A 16,260-nucleotide genomic window follows, 5' to 3' on the forward strand; every position below is an offset into this window, starting at 1 on the left:
TTCCTTTTTCCAATAGACGACCCTTGGCGCTCCAATTGTTCACTTGCAGTTTCCCCAGAAGGAGTGTTTCAGAACTTCTCAATCAAAAGTAATGTTAAATTCTGTTAGTTGAATGCACAGAACAGAAAGAAGTTTCGCAGAATGCTTCTGTGTCGTTCTTACTTGAAGATATTCCTTTTTCCACTAAAGGCCCCTTAGCGCTCAGCATGTCCACTTGCAGCTACTGCAGAGAGAGTGTTTCAGAGCTGCTCAATTAAAAGTAAGCTTCAACTCTGTTAACCGAATGTTCAGAGCCCAAAGAAGTTTCACACAATGCTTCTGTGTAGTTTTTATTTGAAGATATTTCTTCTTCCACTATAGGCCCCTTAGTGCTCTGAATATCCACTTCCAGTTTCTACAGAGAGAGTGTTTCAGAACTGCTGAATCAAAAGTAAGCTTCAACTGTGTTAGCTGAATGCACAGAACAGAAAGAAATTTCACAGAATGCTTCTGTGTAGTTTTTATTTGAAGTTATTCCTTTTTCCACTATAGGCCCCTTAGCGCTCCGAATGTCCACTTGCACTTTCTACAGAAAGAGTGTTTCAGATGTGCACAATCCAAAGTAAGCTTCAAGTCTGCTAGTTGAAAGCGCAGAACAGAGAGAAGTTTCACAGAATACTTCTGTGTAGTTTTTATTGGAAGATATTCCTTTTTCCAATGTAGGCCCCTTAGCGATCGGAATGTCCACTTGCAGTTTCCGCAGAAGCAGTGTTTTAGAACTGCTGAATCAAAAGTAAGGCTCAACTCTGTTAGTTGAATGCAAAGAAGAGAAAGAAGTTTCACTGAATGCTTCTGTGTTGTTTTTATTTGAAGATATTCCTTTTTCAAATAAAGGATCCTAAGCCCTCCAAATGTCCACTTGCAGTTTCTACAGAAAGAGTGTTTCAGAACTGCTCAATGCAAAGTACAGTTCAACTCTTTTAGTTGAATGCACAGAACAGAAAGAAGTTTCACAGAATGCTTCTGTGTAGCTTTTATTTGAAGATACTCCTCTTTCCACTATAGGCCCTTTAGCGCTCCGATTGTCCACATGTAATTTCTACAGAAAGTTTGCTTCAGAACTGCTCACTAAAAAGTAAGGTTCAACTCTGTTAGTTGAATGCACAGAACAGAAAGAAGTTTCGCAGAATGCTTCTCTGTAGTTTTTATTTGAAGATATTCCTTTTTCCAATAGAGGACCCTTGGCGCTCCAATTGTTCACTTGCAGTTTCCCCAGAAGGAGTGTTTCAGAACTTCTCAATCAAAAGTAATGTCAAATTCTGTTAGTTGAATGCACAGAACAGAAAGAAGTTTCGCAGAATGCTTCTGTGTAGTTTTTATTTGAAGTTATTCCTTTTTCCACTATAGGCCCCTTAGCGCTCCGAATGTCCACTGGTACTTTCTACAGAAAGAGTGTTTCAGATGTGCACAATCCAAAGTAAGGTTCAACTCTGTTAGTTGAATGCAAAGAAGAGAAAGAAGTTTCACAGAATGCTTCTGTGTTGTTTTTATTTGAAGATATTCCTTTTTCCACTTAAGGATCCTAAGCCCTCCAAATGTCCACTTGCAGTTTCTACAGAAAGAGTGTTTCAGAACTGCTCAATGCAAAGTAAAGTTCAACTCTTTTAGCTGAATGCACAGAAAAGAAAGAAGTTTCACAGAATGTTTCTGTGTAGCTTTTATTTGAAGATAGTCCTGTTTCCACTATAGGCCCTTTATCGCTCCGATTGTCCCCTTGCAATTTCTACAGAAAGTGTGCTTCAGAACTGCTCATTAAAAGTAAGGTTCAACTCTGTTAGTTGAATGCACAGAACAGAAAGAAGTTTCGCAGAATGCTTCTCTGTAGTTTTTATTTGAGGATATTCCTTTTTCCAAAAGACGACCCTTGGCGCTCCAATTGTTCACTTGCAGTTTCCCCAGAAGGAGTGTTTCAGAACTTCTCAATCAAAAGTAATGTTAAATTCTGTTAGTTGAATGCACAGAACAGAAAGAAGTTTCGCAGAATGCTTCTGTGTCGTTCTTACTTGAAGATATTCCTTTTTCCACTAAAGGCCCCTTAGCGCTCAGAATGTCCACTTGCAGCTACTGCAGAGAGAGTGTTTCAGAGCTGCTCAATTAAAAGTAAGCTTCAACTCTGTTAACCGAATGTTCAGAGCCCAAAGAAGTTTCACACAATGCTTCTGTGTAGTTTTTATTTGAAGATATTTCTTCTTCCACTATAGGCCCCTTAGTGCTCTGAATATCCACTTCCAGTTTCTACAGAGAGAGTGTTTCAGAACTGCTGAATCAAAAGTAAGCTTCAACTGTGTTAGCTGAATGCACAGAACAGAAAGAAATTTCACAGAATGCTTCTGTGTAGTTTTTATTTGAAGTTATTCCTTTTTCCACTATAGGCCCCTTAGCGCTCCGAATGTCCACTTGCACTTTCTACAGAAAGAGTGTTTCAGATGTGCACAATCCAAAGTAAGCTTCAAGTCTGCTAGTTGAAAGCGCAGAACAGAGAGAAGTTTCACAGAATACTTCTGTGTAGTTTTTATTGGAAGATATTCCTTTTTCCAATGTAGGCCCCTTAGCGATCGGAATGTCCACTTGCAGTTTCCGCAGAAGCAGTGTTTTAGAACTGCTGAATCAAAAGTAAGGCTCAACTCTGTTAGTTGAATGCAAAGAAGAGAAAGAAGTTTCACTGAATGCTTCTGTGTTGTTTTTATTTGAAGATATTCCTTTTTCAACTAAAGGATCCTAAGCCCTCCAAATGTCCACTTGCAGTTTCTACAGAAAGAGTGTTTCAGAACTGCTCAATGCAAAGTACAGTTCAACTCTTTTAGTTGAATGCACAGAACAGAAAGAAGTTTCACAGAATGCTTCTGTGTAGCTTTTATTTGAAGATACTCCTCTTTCCACTATAGGCCCTTTAGCGCTCCGATTGTCCACATGTAATTTCTACAGAAAGTTTGCTTCAGAACTGCTCACTAAAAAGTAAGGTTCAACTCTGTTAGTTGAATGCACAGAACAGAAACAAGTTTCGCAGAATGCTTCTCTGTAGTTTTTATTTGAAGATATTCCTTTTTCCAATAGAGGACCCTTGGCGCTCCAATTGTTCACTTGCAGTTTCCCCAGAAGGAGTGTTTCAGAACTTCTCAATCAAAAGTAATGTCAAATTCTGTTAGTTGAATGCACAGAACAGAAAGAAGTTTCGCAGAATGCTTCTGTGTAGTTTTTATTTGAAGTTATTCCTTTTTCCACTATAGGCCCCTTAGCGCTCCGAATGTCCACTGGTACTTTCTACAGAAAGAGTGTTTCAGATGTGCACAATCCAAAGTAAGGTTCAACTCTGTTAGTTGAATGCAAAGAAGAGAAAGAAGTTTCACAGAATGCTTCTGTGTTGTTTTTATTTGAAGATATTCCTTTTTCCACTTAAGGATCCTAAGCCTTCCAAATGTCCACTTGCAGTTTCTACAGAAAGAGTGTTTCAGAACTGCTCAATGCAAAGTAAAGTTCAACTCTTTTAGCTGAATGCACAGAAAAGAAAGAAGTTTCACAGAATGTTTCTGTGGAGCTTTTATTTGAAGATAGTCCTGTTTCCACTATAGGCCCTTTATCGCTCCGATTGTCCCCTTGCAATTTCTACAGAAAGTGTGCTTCAGAACTGCTCATTAAAAAGTAAGGTTCAACTCTGTTAGTTGAATGCACAGAACAGAAAGAAGTTTCGCAGAATGCTTCTCTGTAGTTTTTATTTGAGGATATTCCTTTTTCCAATAGACGACCCTTGGCGCTCCAATTGTTCACTTGCAGTTTCCCCAGAAGGAGTGTTTCAGAACTTCTCAATCAAAAGTAATGTTAAATTCTGTTAGTTGAATGCACAGAACAGAAAGAAGTTTCGCAGAATGCTTCTGTGTCGTTCTTACTTGAAGATATTCCTTTTTCCACTAAAGGCCCCTTAGCGCTCAGCATGTCCACTTGCAGCTACTGCAGAGAGAGTGTTTCAGAGCTGCTCAATTAAAAGTAAGCTTCAACTCTGTTAACCGAATGTTCAGAGCCCAAAGAAGTTTCACACAATGCTTCTGTGTAGTTTTTATTTGAAGATATTTCTTCTTCCACTATAGGCCCCTTAGTGCTCTGAATATCCACTTCCAGTTTCTACAGAGAGAGTGTTTCAGAACTGCTGAATCAAAAGTAAGCTTCAACTGTGTTAGCTGAATGCACAGAACAGAAAGAAATTTCACAGAATGCTTCTGTGTAGTTTTTATTTGAAGTTATTCCTTTTTCCACTATAGGCCCCTTAGCGCTCCGAATGTCCACTTGCACTTTCTACAGAAAGAGTGTTTCAGATGTGCACAATCCAAAGTAAGCTTCAAGTCTGCTAGTTGAAAGCGCAGAACAGAGAGAAGTTTCACAGAATACTTCTGTGTAGTTTTTATTGGAAGATATTCCTTTTTCCAATGTAGGCCCCTTAGCGATCGGAATGTCCACTTGCAGTTTCCGCAGAAGCAGTGTTTTAGAACTGCTGAATCAAAAGTAAGGCTCAACTCTGTTAGTTGAATGCAAAGAAGAGAAAGAAGTTTCACTGAATGCTTCTGTGTTGTTTTTATTTGAAGATATTCCTTTTTCAACTAAAGGATCCTAAGCCCTCCAAATGTCCACTTGCAGTTTCTACAGAAAGAGTGTTTCAGAACTGCTCAATGCAAAGTACAGTTCAACTCTTTTAGTTGAATGCACAGAACAGAAAGAAGTTTCACAGAATGCTTCTGTGTAGCTTTTATTTGAAGATACTCCTCTTTCCACTATAGGCCCTTTAGCGCTCCGATTGTCCACATGTAATTTCTACAGAAAGTTTGCTTCAGAACTGCTCACTAAAAAGTAAGGTTCAACTCTGTTAGTTGAATGCACAGAACAGAAACAAGTTTCGCAGAATGCTTCTCTGTAGTTTTTATTTGAAGATATTCCTTTTTCCAATAGAGGACCCTTGGCGCTCCAATTGTTCACTTGCAGTTTCCCCAGAAGGAGTGTTTCAGAACTTCTCAATCAAAAGTAATGTCAAATTCTGTTAGTTGAATGCACAGAACAGAAAGAAGTTTCGCAGAATGCTTCTGTGTAGTTTTTATTTGAAGTTATTCCTTTTTCCACTATAGGCCCCTTAGCGCTCCGAATGTCCACTGGTACTTTCTACAGAAAGAGTGTTTCAGATGTGCACAATCCAAAGTAAGGTTCAACTCTGTTAGTTGAATGCAAAGAAGAGAAAGAAGTTTCACAGAATGCTTCTGTGTTGTTTTTATTTGAAGATATTCCTTTTTCCACTTAAGGATCCTAAGCCCTCCAAATGTCCACTTGCAGTTTCTACAGAAAGAGTGTTTCAGAACTGCTCAATGCAAAGTAAAGTTCAACTCTTTTAGCTGAATGCACAGAAAAGAAAGAAGTTTCACAGAATGTTTCTGTGGAGCTTTTATTTGAAGATAGTCCAGTTTCCACTATAGGCCCTTTATCGCTCCGATTGTCCCCTTGCAATTTCTACAGAAAGTGTGCTTCAGAACTGCTCATTAAAAGTAAGGTTCAACTCTGTTAGTTGAATGCACGGAACAGAAAGAAGTTTCGCAGAATGCTTCTCTGTAGTTTTTATTTGAGGATATTCCTTTTTCCAAAAGACGACCCTTGGCGCTCCAATTGTTCACTTGCAGTTTCCCCAGAAGGAGTGTTTCAGAACTTCTCAATCAAAAGTAATGTTAAATTCTGTTAGTTGAATGCACAGAACAGAAAGAAGTTTCGCAGAATGCTTCTGTGTCGTTCTTACTTGAAGATATTCCTTTTTCCACTAAAGGCCCCTTAGCGCTCAGAATGTCCACTTGCAGCTACTTCAGAGAGAGTGTTTCAGAGCTGCTCAATTAAAAGTAAGCTTCAAATCTGTTAACCGAATGTTCAGAGCCCAAAGAAGTTTCACACAATGCTTCTGTGTAGTTTTTATTTGAAGATATTTCTTCTTCCACTATAGGCCCCTTAGTGCTCTGAATATCCACTTCCAGTTTCTACAGAGAGAGTGTTTCAGAACTGCTGAATCAAAAGTAAGCTTCAACTGTGTTAGCTGAATGCACAGAACAGAAAGAAATTTCACAGAATGCTTCTGTGTAGTTTTTATTTGAAGTTATTCCTTTTTCCACTATAGGCCCCTTAGCGCTCCGAATGTCCACTTGCACTTTCTACAGAAAGAGTGTTTCAGATGTGCACAATCCAAAGTAAGCTTCAAGTCTGCTAGTTGAAAGCGCAGAACAGAGAGAAGTTTCACAGAATACTTCTGTGTAGTTTTTATTGGAAGATATTCCTTTTTCCAATGTAGGCCCCTTAGCGATCGGAATGTCCACTTGCAGTTTCCGCAGAAGCAGTGTTTTAGAACTGCTGAATCAAAAGTAAGGCTCAACTCTGTTAGTTGAATGCAAAGAAGAGAAAGAAGTTTCACTGAATGCTTCTGTGTTGTTTTTATTTGAAGATATTCCTTTTTCAACTAAAGGATCCTAAGCCCTCCAAATGTCCACTTGCAGTTTCTACAGAAAGAGTGTTTCAGAACTGCTCAATGCAAAGTACAGTTCAACTCTTTTAGTTGAATGCACAGAACAGAAAGAAGTTTCACAGAATGCTTCTGTGTAGCTTTTATTTGAAGATACTCCTCTTTCCACTATAGGCCCTTTAGCGCTCCGATTGTCCACATGTAATTTCTACAGAAAGTTTGCTTCAGAACTGCTCACTAAAAAGTAAGGTTCAACTCTGTTAGTTGAATGCACAGAACAGAAACAAGTTTCGCAGAATGCTTCTCTGTAGTTTTTATTTGAAGATATTCCTTTTTCCAATAGAGGACCCTTGGCGCTCCAATTGTTCACTTGCAGTTTCCCCAGAAGGAGTGTTTCAGAACTTCTCAATCAAAAGTAATGTCAAATTCTGTTAGTTGAATGCACAGAACAGAAAGAAGTTTCGCAGAATGCTTCTGTGTAGTTTTTATTTGAAGTTATTCCTTTTTCCACTATAGGCCCCTTAGCGCTCCGAATGTCCACTGGTACTTTCTACAGAAAGAGTGTTTCAGATGTGCACAATCCAAAGTAAGGTTCAACTCTGTTAGTTGAATGCAAAGAAGAGAAAGAAGTTTCACAGAATGCTTCTGTGTTGTTTTTATTTGAAGATATTCCTTTTTCCACTTAAGGATCCTAAGCCTTCCAAATGTCCACTTGCAGTTTCTACAGAAAGAGTGTTTCAGAACTGCTCAATGCAAAGTAAAGTTCAACTCTTTTAGCTGAATGCACAGAAAAGAAAGAAGTTTCACAGAATGTTTCTGTGGAGCTTTTATTTGAAGATAGTCCTGTTTCCACTATAGGCCCTTTATCGCTCCGATTGTCCCCTTGCAATTTCTACAGAAAGTGTGCTTCAGAACTGCTCATTAAAAAGTAAGGTTCAACTCTGTTAGTTGAATGCACAGAACAGAAAGAAGTTTCGCAGAATGCTTCTCTGTAGTTTTTATTTGAGGATATTCCTTTTTCCAATAGACGACCCTTGGCGCTCCAATTGTTCACTTGCAGTTTCCCCAGAAGGAGTGTTTCAGAACTTCTCAATCAAAAGTAATGTTAAATTCTGTTAGTTGAATGCACAGAACAGAAAGAAGTTTCGCAGAATGCTTCTGTGTCGTTCTTACTTGAAGATATTCCTTTTTCCACTAAAGGCCCCTTAGCGCTCAGCATGTCCACTTGCAGCTACTGCAGAGAGAGTGTTTCAGAGCTGCTCAATTAAAAGTAAGCTTCAACTCTGTTAACCGAATGTTCAGAGCCCAAAGAAGTTTCACACAATGCTTCTGTGTAGTTTTTATTTGAAGATATTTCTTCTTCCACTATAGGCCCCTTAGTGCTCTGAATATCCACTTCCAGTTTCTACAGAGAGAGTGTTTCAGAACTGCTGAATCAAAAGTAAGCTTCAACTGTGTTAGCTGAATGCACAGAACAGAAAGAAATTTCACAGAATGCTTCTGTGTAGTTTTTATTTGAAGTTATTCCTTTTTCCACTATAGGCCCCTTAGCGCTCCGAATGTCCACTTGCACTTTCTACAGAAAGAGTGTTTCAGATGTGCACAATCCAAAGTAAGCTTCAAGTCTGCTAGTTGAAAGCGCAGAACAGAGAGAAGTTTCACAGAATACTTCTGTGTAGTTTTTATTGGAAGATATTCCTTTTTCCAATGTAGGCCCCTTAGCGATCGGAATGTCCACTTGCAGTTTCCGCAGAAGCAGTGTTTTAGAACTGCTGAATCAAAAGTAAGGCTCAACTCTGTTAGTTGAATGCAAAGAAGAGAAAGAAGTTTCACTGAATGCTTCTGTGTTGTTTTTATTTGAAGATATTCCTTTTTCAACTAAAGGATCCTAAGCCCTCCAAATGTCCACTTGCAGTTTCTACAGAAAGAGTGTTTCAGAACTGCTCAATGCAAAGTACAGTTCAACTCTTTTAGTTGAATGCACAGAACAGAAAGAAGTTTCACAGAATGCTTCTGTGTAGCTTTTATTTGAAGATACTCCTCTTTCCACTATAGGCCCTTTAGCGCTCCGATTGTCCACATGTAATTTCTACAGAAAGTTTGCTTCAGAACTGCTCACTAAAAAGTAAGGTTCAACTCTGTTAGTTGAATGCACAGAACAGAAAGAAGTTTCGCAGAATGCTTCTCTGTAGTTTTTATTTGAAGATATTCCTTTTTCCAATAGAGGACACTTGGCGCTCCAATTGTTCACTTGCAGTTTCCCCAGAAGGAGTGTTTCAGAACTTCTCAATCAAAAGTAATGTCAAATTCTGTTAGTTGAATGCACAGAACAGAAAGAAGTTTCGCAGAATGCTTCTGTGTAGTTTTTATTTGAAGTTATTCCTTTTTCCACTATAGGCCCCTTAGCGCTCCGAATGTCCACTGGTACTTTCTACAGAAAGAGTGTTTCAGATGTGCACAATCCAAAGAAAGGTTCAACTCTGTTAGTTGAATGCAAAGAAGAGAAAGAAGTTTCACAGAATGCTTCTGTGTTGTTTTTATTTGAAGATATTCCTTTTTCCAATTAAGGATCCTAAGCCCTCCAAATGTCCACTTGCAGTTTCTACAGAAAGAGTGTTTCAGAACTGCTCAATGCAAAGTAAAGTTCAACTCTTTTAGCTGAATGCACAGAAAAGAAAGAAGTTTCACAGAATGTTTCTGTGTAGCTTTTATTTGAAGATAGTCCTGTTTCCACTATAGGCCCTTTATCGCTCCGATTGTCCCCTTGCAATTTCTACAGAAAGTGTGCTTCAGAACTGCTCATTAAAAGTAAGGTTCAACTCTGTTAGTTGAATGCACAGAACAGAAAGAAGTTTCGCAGAATGCTTCTCTGTAGTTTTTATTTGAGGATATTCCTTTTTCCAAAAGACGACCCTTGGCGCTCCAATTGTTCACTTGCAGTTTCCCCAGAAGGAGTGTTTCAGAACTTCTCAATCTAAAGTAATGTTAAATTCTGTTAGTTGAATGCACAGAACAGAAAGAAGTTTCGCAGAATGCTTCTGTGTCGTTCTTACTTGAAGATATTCCTTTTTCCACTAAAGGCCCCTTAGCGCTCAGAATGTCCACTTGCAGCTACTGCAGAGAGAGTGTTTCAGAGCTGCTCAATTAAAAGTAAGCTTCAACTCTGTTAACCGAATGTTCAGAGCCCAAAGAAGTTTCACACAATGCTTCTGTGTAGTTTTTATTTGAAGATATTTCTTCTTCCACTATAGGCCCCTTAGTGCTCTGAATATCCACTTCCAGTTTCTACAGAGAGAGTGTTTCAGAACTGCTGAATCAAAAGTAAGCTTCAACTGTGTTAGCTGAATGCACAGAACAGAAAGAAATTTCACAGAATGCTTCTGTGTAGTTTTTATTTGAAGTTATTCCTTTTTCCACTATAGGCCCCTTAGCGCTCCGAATGTCCACTTGCACTTTCTACAGAAAGAGTGTTTCAGATGTGCACAATCCAAAGTAAGCTTCAAGTCTGCTAGTTGAAAGCGCAGAACAGAGAGAAGTTTCACAGAATACTTCTGTGTAGTTTTTATTGGAAGATATTCCTTTTTCCAATGTAGGCCCCTTAGCGATCGGAATGTCCACTTGCAGTTTCCGCAGAAGCAGTGTTTTAGAACTGCTGAATCAAAAGTAAGGCTCAACTCTGTTAGTTGAATGCAAAGAAGAGAAAGAAGTTTCACTGAATGCTTCTGTGTTGTTTTTATTTGAAGATATTCCTTTTTCAACTAAAGGATCCTAAGCCCTCCAAATGTCCACTTGCAGTTTCTACAGAAAGAGTGTTTCAGAACTGCTCAATGCAAAGTACAGTTCAACTCTTTTAGTTGAATGCACAGAACAGAAAGAAGTTTCACAGAATGCTTCTGTGTAGCTTTTATTTGAAGATACTCCTCTTTCCACTATAGGCCCTTTAGCGCTCCGATTGTCCACATGTAATTTCTACAGAAAGTTTGCTTCAGAACTGCTCACTAAAAAGTAAGGTTCAACTCTGTTAGTTGAATGCACAGAACAGAAACAAGTTTCGCAGAATGCTTCTCTGTAGTTTTTATTTGAAGATATTCCTTTTTCCAATAGAGGACCCTTGGCGCTCCAATTGTTCACTTGCAGTTTCCCCAGAAGGAGTGTTTCAGAACTTCTCAATCAAAAGTAATGTCAAATTCTGTTAGTTGAATGCACAGAACAGAAAGAAGTTTCGCAGAATGCTTCTGTGTAGTTTTTATTTGAAGTTATTCCTTTTTCCACTATAGGCCCCTTAGCGCTCCGAATGTCCACTGGTACTTTCTACAGAAAGAGTGTTTCAGATGTGCACAATCCAAAGTAAGGTTCAACTCTGTTAGTTGAATGCAAAGAAGAGAAAGAAGTTTCACAGAATGCTTCTGTGTTGTTTTTATTTGAAGATATTCCTTTTTCCACTTAAGGATCCTAAGCCCTCCAAATGTCCACTTGCAGTTTCTACAGAAAGAGTGTTTCAGAACTGCTCAATGCAAAGTAAAGTTCAACTCTTTTAGCTGAATGCACAGAAAAGAAAGAAGTTTCACAGAATGTTTCTGTGTAGCTTTTATTTGAAGTTAGTCCTGTTTCCACTATAGGCCCTTTATCGCTCCGATTGTCCCCTTGCAATTTCTACAGAAAGTGTGCTTCAGAACTGCTCATTAAAAGTAAGGTTCAACTCTGTTAGTTGAATGCACAGAACAGAAAGAAGTTTCGCAGAATGCTTCTCTGTAGTTTTTATTTGAGGATATTCCTTTTTCCAAAAGACGACCCTTGGCGCTCCAATTGTTCACTTGCAGTTTCCCCAGAAGGAGTGTTTCACAACTTCTCAATCAAAAGTAATGTTAAATTCTGTTAGTTGAATGCACAGAACAGAAAGAAGTTTCGCAGAATGCTTCTGTGTCGTTCTTACTTGAAGATATTCCTTTTTCCACTAAAGGCCCCTTAGCGCTCAGAATGTCCACTTGCAGCTACTGCAGAGAGAGTGTTTCAGAGCTGCTCAATTAAAAGTAATCTTCAACTCTGTTAACCGAATGTTCAGAGCCCAAAGAAGTTTCACACAATGCTTCTGTGTAGTTTTTATTTGAAGATATTTCTTCTTCCACTATAGGCCCCTTAGTGCTCTGAATATCCACTTCCAGTTTCTACAGAGAGAGTGTTTCAGAACTGCTGAATCAAAAGTAAGCTTCAACTGTGTTAGCTGAATGCACAGAACAGAAAGAAATTTCACAGAATGCTTCTGTGTAGTTTTTATTTGAAGTTATTCCTTTTTCCACTATAGGCCCCTTAGCGCTCCGAATGTCCACTTGCACTTTCTACAGAAAGAGTGTTTCAGATGTGCACAATCCAAAGTAAGCTTCAAGTCTGCTAGTTGAAAGCGCAGAACAGAGAGAAGTTTCACAGAATACTTCTGTGTAGTTTTTATTGGAAGATATTCCTTTTTCCAATGTAGGCCCCTTAGCGATCGGAATGTCCACTTGCAGTTTCCGCAGAAGCAGTGTTTTAGAACTGCTGAATCAAAAGTAAGGCTCAAATCTGTTAGTTGAATGCAAAGAAGAGAAAGAAGTTTCACTGAATGCTTCTGTGTTGTTTTTATTTGAAGATATTCCTTTTTCAACTAAAGTATCCTAAGCCCTCCAAATGTCCACTTGCAGTTTCTACAGAAAGAGTGTTTCAGAACTGCTCAATGCAAAGTAGAGTTCAACTCCTTTAGTTGAATGCACAGAACAGAAAGAAGTTTCACAGAATGCTTCTGTGTAGCTTTTATTTGAAGATACTCCTCTTTCCACTATAGGCCCTTTAGCGCTCCGATTGTCCACATGTAATTTCTACAGAAAGTTTGCTTCAGAACTGCTCACTAAAAAGTAAGGTTCAACTCTGTTAGTTGAATGCACAGAACAGAAAGAAGTTTCCCAGAATGCTTCTCTGTAGTTTTTATTTGAAGATATTCCTTTTTCCAATAGAGGACCCTTGGCGCTCCAATTGTTCACTTGCAGTTTCCCCAGAAGGAGTGTTTCAGAACTTCTCAATCAAAAGTAATGTCAAATTCTGTTAGTTGAATGCACAGAACAGAAAGAAGTTTCGCAGAATGCTTCTGTGTAGTTTTTATTTGAAGTTATTCCTTTTTCCACTATAGGCCCCTTAGCGCTCCGAATGTCCACTGGTACTTTCTACAGAAAGAGTGTTTCAGATGTGCACAATCCAAAGTAAGGTTCAACTCTGTTAGTTGAATGCAAAGAAGAGAAAGAAGTTTCACAGAATGCTTCTGTGTTGTTTTTATTTGAAGATATTCCTTTTTCCACTTAAGGATCCTAAGCCCTCCAAATGTCCACTTGCAGTTTCTACAGAAAGAGTGTTTCAGAACTGCTCAATGCAAAGTAAAGTTCAACTCTTTTAGCTGAATGCACAGAAAAGAAGTTTCACAGAATGTTTCTGTGTAGCTTTTATTTGAAGATAGTCCTGTTTCCACTATAGGCCCTTTATCCCTCCGATTGTCCACTTGCAATTTCTACAGAAAGTGTGCTTCAGAACTGCTCATTAAAAAGTAAGGTTCAACTCTGTTAGTTGAATGCACAGAACAGAAAGAAGTTTCGCAGAATGCTTCTCTGTAGTTTTTATTTGAAGATATTCCTTTTTCCAATAGAGGACCCTTGGCGCTCCAATTGTTCACTTGCAGTTTCCCCAGAAGGAGTGTTTCAGAACTTCTCAATCAAAAGTAATGTTAAATTCTGTTAGTTGAATGCACAGAACAGAAAGGAGTTTCACAGAATGCTTCTGTGTAGTTCTTACTTGAAGATATTCCTTTTTCCACTAAAGGCCCCTTAGCGCTCAGAATGTCCACTTGCAGCTACTGCAGAGAGAGTGTTTCAGAGCTGCTCAATTAAAAGTAAGCTTCAACTCTGTTAACCGAATGTTCAGAGCCCAAAGAAGTTTCACACAATGCTTCTGTGTAGTTTTTATTTGAAGATATTTCTTCTTCCACTATAGGCCCCTTAGTGCTCTGAATATCCACTTCCAGTTTCTACAGAGAGAGAGTTTCAGAACTGCTGAATCAAAAGTAAGCTTCAACTGTGTTAGCTGAATGCACAGAACAGAAAGAAATTTCACAGAATGCTTCTGTGTAGTTTTTATTTGAAGTTATTCCTTTTTCCACTATAGGCCCCTTAGCGCTCCGAATGTCCACTTGCACTTTCTACAGAAAGAGTGTTTCAGATGTGCACAATCCAAAGTAAGCTTCAAGTCTGCTAGTTGAAAGCGCAGAACAGAGAGAAGTTTCACAGAATACTTCTGTGTAGTTTTTATTGGAAGATATTCCTTTTTCCAATGTAGGCCCCTTAGCGATCGGAATGTCCACTTGCAGTTTCCGCAGAAGCAGTGTTTTAGAACTGCTGAATCAAAAGTAAGGCTCAACTCTGTTAGTTGAATGCAAAGAAGAGAAAGAAGTTTCACTGAATGCTTCTGTGTTGTTTTTATTTGAAGATATTCCTTTTTCAACTAAAGGATCCTAAGCCCTCCAAATGTCCACTTGCAGTTTCTACAGAAAGAGTGTTTCAGAACTGCTCAATGCAAAGTACAGTTCAACTCTTTTAGTTGAATGCACAGAACAGAAAGAAGTTTCACAGAATGCTTCTGTGTAGCTTTTATTTGAAGATACTCCTCTTTCCACTATAGGCCCTTTAGCGCTCCGATTGTCCACATGTAATTTCTACAGAAAGTTTGCTTCAGAACTGCTCACTAAAAAGTAAGGTTCAAGTCTGTTAGTTGAATGCACAGAACAGAAAGAAGTTTCGCAGAATGCTTCTCTGTAGTTTTTATTTGAAGATATTCCTTTTTCCAATAGAGGACCCTTGGCGCTCCAATTGTTCACTTGCAGTTTCCCCAGAAGGAGTGTTTCAGAACTTCTCAATCAAAAGTAATGTCAAATTCTGTTAGTTGAATGCACAGAACAGAAAGAAGTTTCGCAGAATGTTTCTGTGTAGTTTTTATTTGAAGTTATTCCTTTTTCCACTATAGGCCCCTTAGCGCTCCGAATGTCCACTGGTACTTTCTACAGAAAGAGTGGTTCAGATGTGCACAATCCAAAGTAAGGTTCAACTCTGTTAGTTGAATGCAAAGAAGAGAAAGAAGTTTCACAGAATGCTTCTGTGTTGTTTTTATTTGAAGATATTCCTTTTTCCACTTAAGGATCCTAAGCCCTCCAAATGTCCACTTGCAGTTTCTACAGAAAGAGTGTTTCAGAACTGCTCAATGCAAAGTAAAGTTCAACTCTTTTAGCTGAATGCACAGAAAAGAAAGAAGTTTCACAGAATGTTTCTGTGGAGCTTTTATTTGAAGATAGTCCTGTTTCCACTATAGGCCCTTTATCGCTCCGATTGTCCACTTGCAATTTCTACAGAAAGTGTGCTTCAGAACTGCTCATTAAAAAGTAAGGTTCAACTCTGTTAGTTGAATGCACAGAACAGAAAGAAGTTTCGCAGAATGCTTCTCTGTAGTTTTTATTTGAAGATATTCCTTTTTCCAATAGAGGACCCTTGGCGCTCCAATTGTTCACTTGCAGTTTCCCCAGAAGGAGTGTTTCAGAACTTCTCAATCAAAAGTAATGTTAAATTCTGTTAGTTGAATGCACAGAACAGAAAGAAGTTTCACAGAATGCTTCTGTGTCGTTCTTACTTGAAGATATTCCTTTTTCCACTAAAGGCCCCTTAGCGCTCAGAATGTCCACTTGCAGCTACTGCAGAGAGAGTGTTTCAGAGCTGCTCAATTAAAAGTAAGCTTCAACTCTGTTAACCGAATGTTCAGAGCCCAAAGAAGTTTCACACAATGCTTCTGTGTAGTTTTTATTTGAAGATATTTCTTCCACTATAGGCCCCTTAGTGCTCTGAATATCCACTTCCAGTTTCTACAGAGAGAGTGTTTCAGAACTGCTGAATCAAAAGTAAGCTTCAACTGTGTTAGCTGAATGCACAGAACAGAAAGAAATTTCACAGAATGCTTCTGTGTAGTTTTTATTTGAAGTTATTCCTTTTTCCACTATAGGCCCCTTAGCGCTCCGAATGTCCACTTGCACTTTCTACAGAAAGAGTGTTTCAGATGTGCACAATCCAAAGTAAGCTTCAAGTCTGCTAGTTGAAAGCGCAGAACAGAGAGAAGTTTCACAGAATACTTCTGTGTAGTTTTTATTGGAAGATATTCCTTTTTCCAATGTAGGCCCCTTAGCGATCGGAATGTCCACTTGCAGTTTCCGCAGAAGCAGTGTTTTAGAACTGCTGAATCAAAAGTAAGGCTCAACTCTGTTAGTTGAATGCAAAGAAGAGAAAGAAGTTTCACTGAATGCTTCTGTGTTGTTTTTATTTGAAGATATTCCTTTTTCAACTAAAGGATCCTAAGCCCTCCAAATGTCCACTTGCAGTTTCTACAGAAAGAGTGTTTCAGAACTGCTCAATGCAAAGTACAGTTCAACTCTTTTAGTTGAATGCACAGAACAGAAAGAAGTTTCACAGAATGCTTCTGTGTAGCTTTTATTTGAAGATACTCCTCTTTCCACTATAGGCCCTTTAGCGCTCCGATTGTCCACATGTAATTTCTACAGAAAGTTTGCTTCAGAACTGCTCACTAAAAAGTAAGGTTCAACTCTGTTAGTTGAATGCACAGAACAGAAAGAAGTTTCGCAGAATGCTTCTCTGTAGTTTTTATTTGAAGATATTCCTTTTTCCAATAGAGGACCCTTG

This window comes from Symphalangus syndactylus, chromosome 14 (assembly GCF_028878055.3).
Source record: "Symphalangus syndactylus isolate Jambi chromosome 14, NHGRI_mSymSyn1-v2.1_pri, whole genome shotgun sequence".
Lineage (NCBI taxonomy): Eukaryota > Metazoa > Chordata > Mammalia > Primates > Hylobatidae > Symphalangus > Symphalangus syndactylus.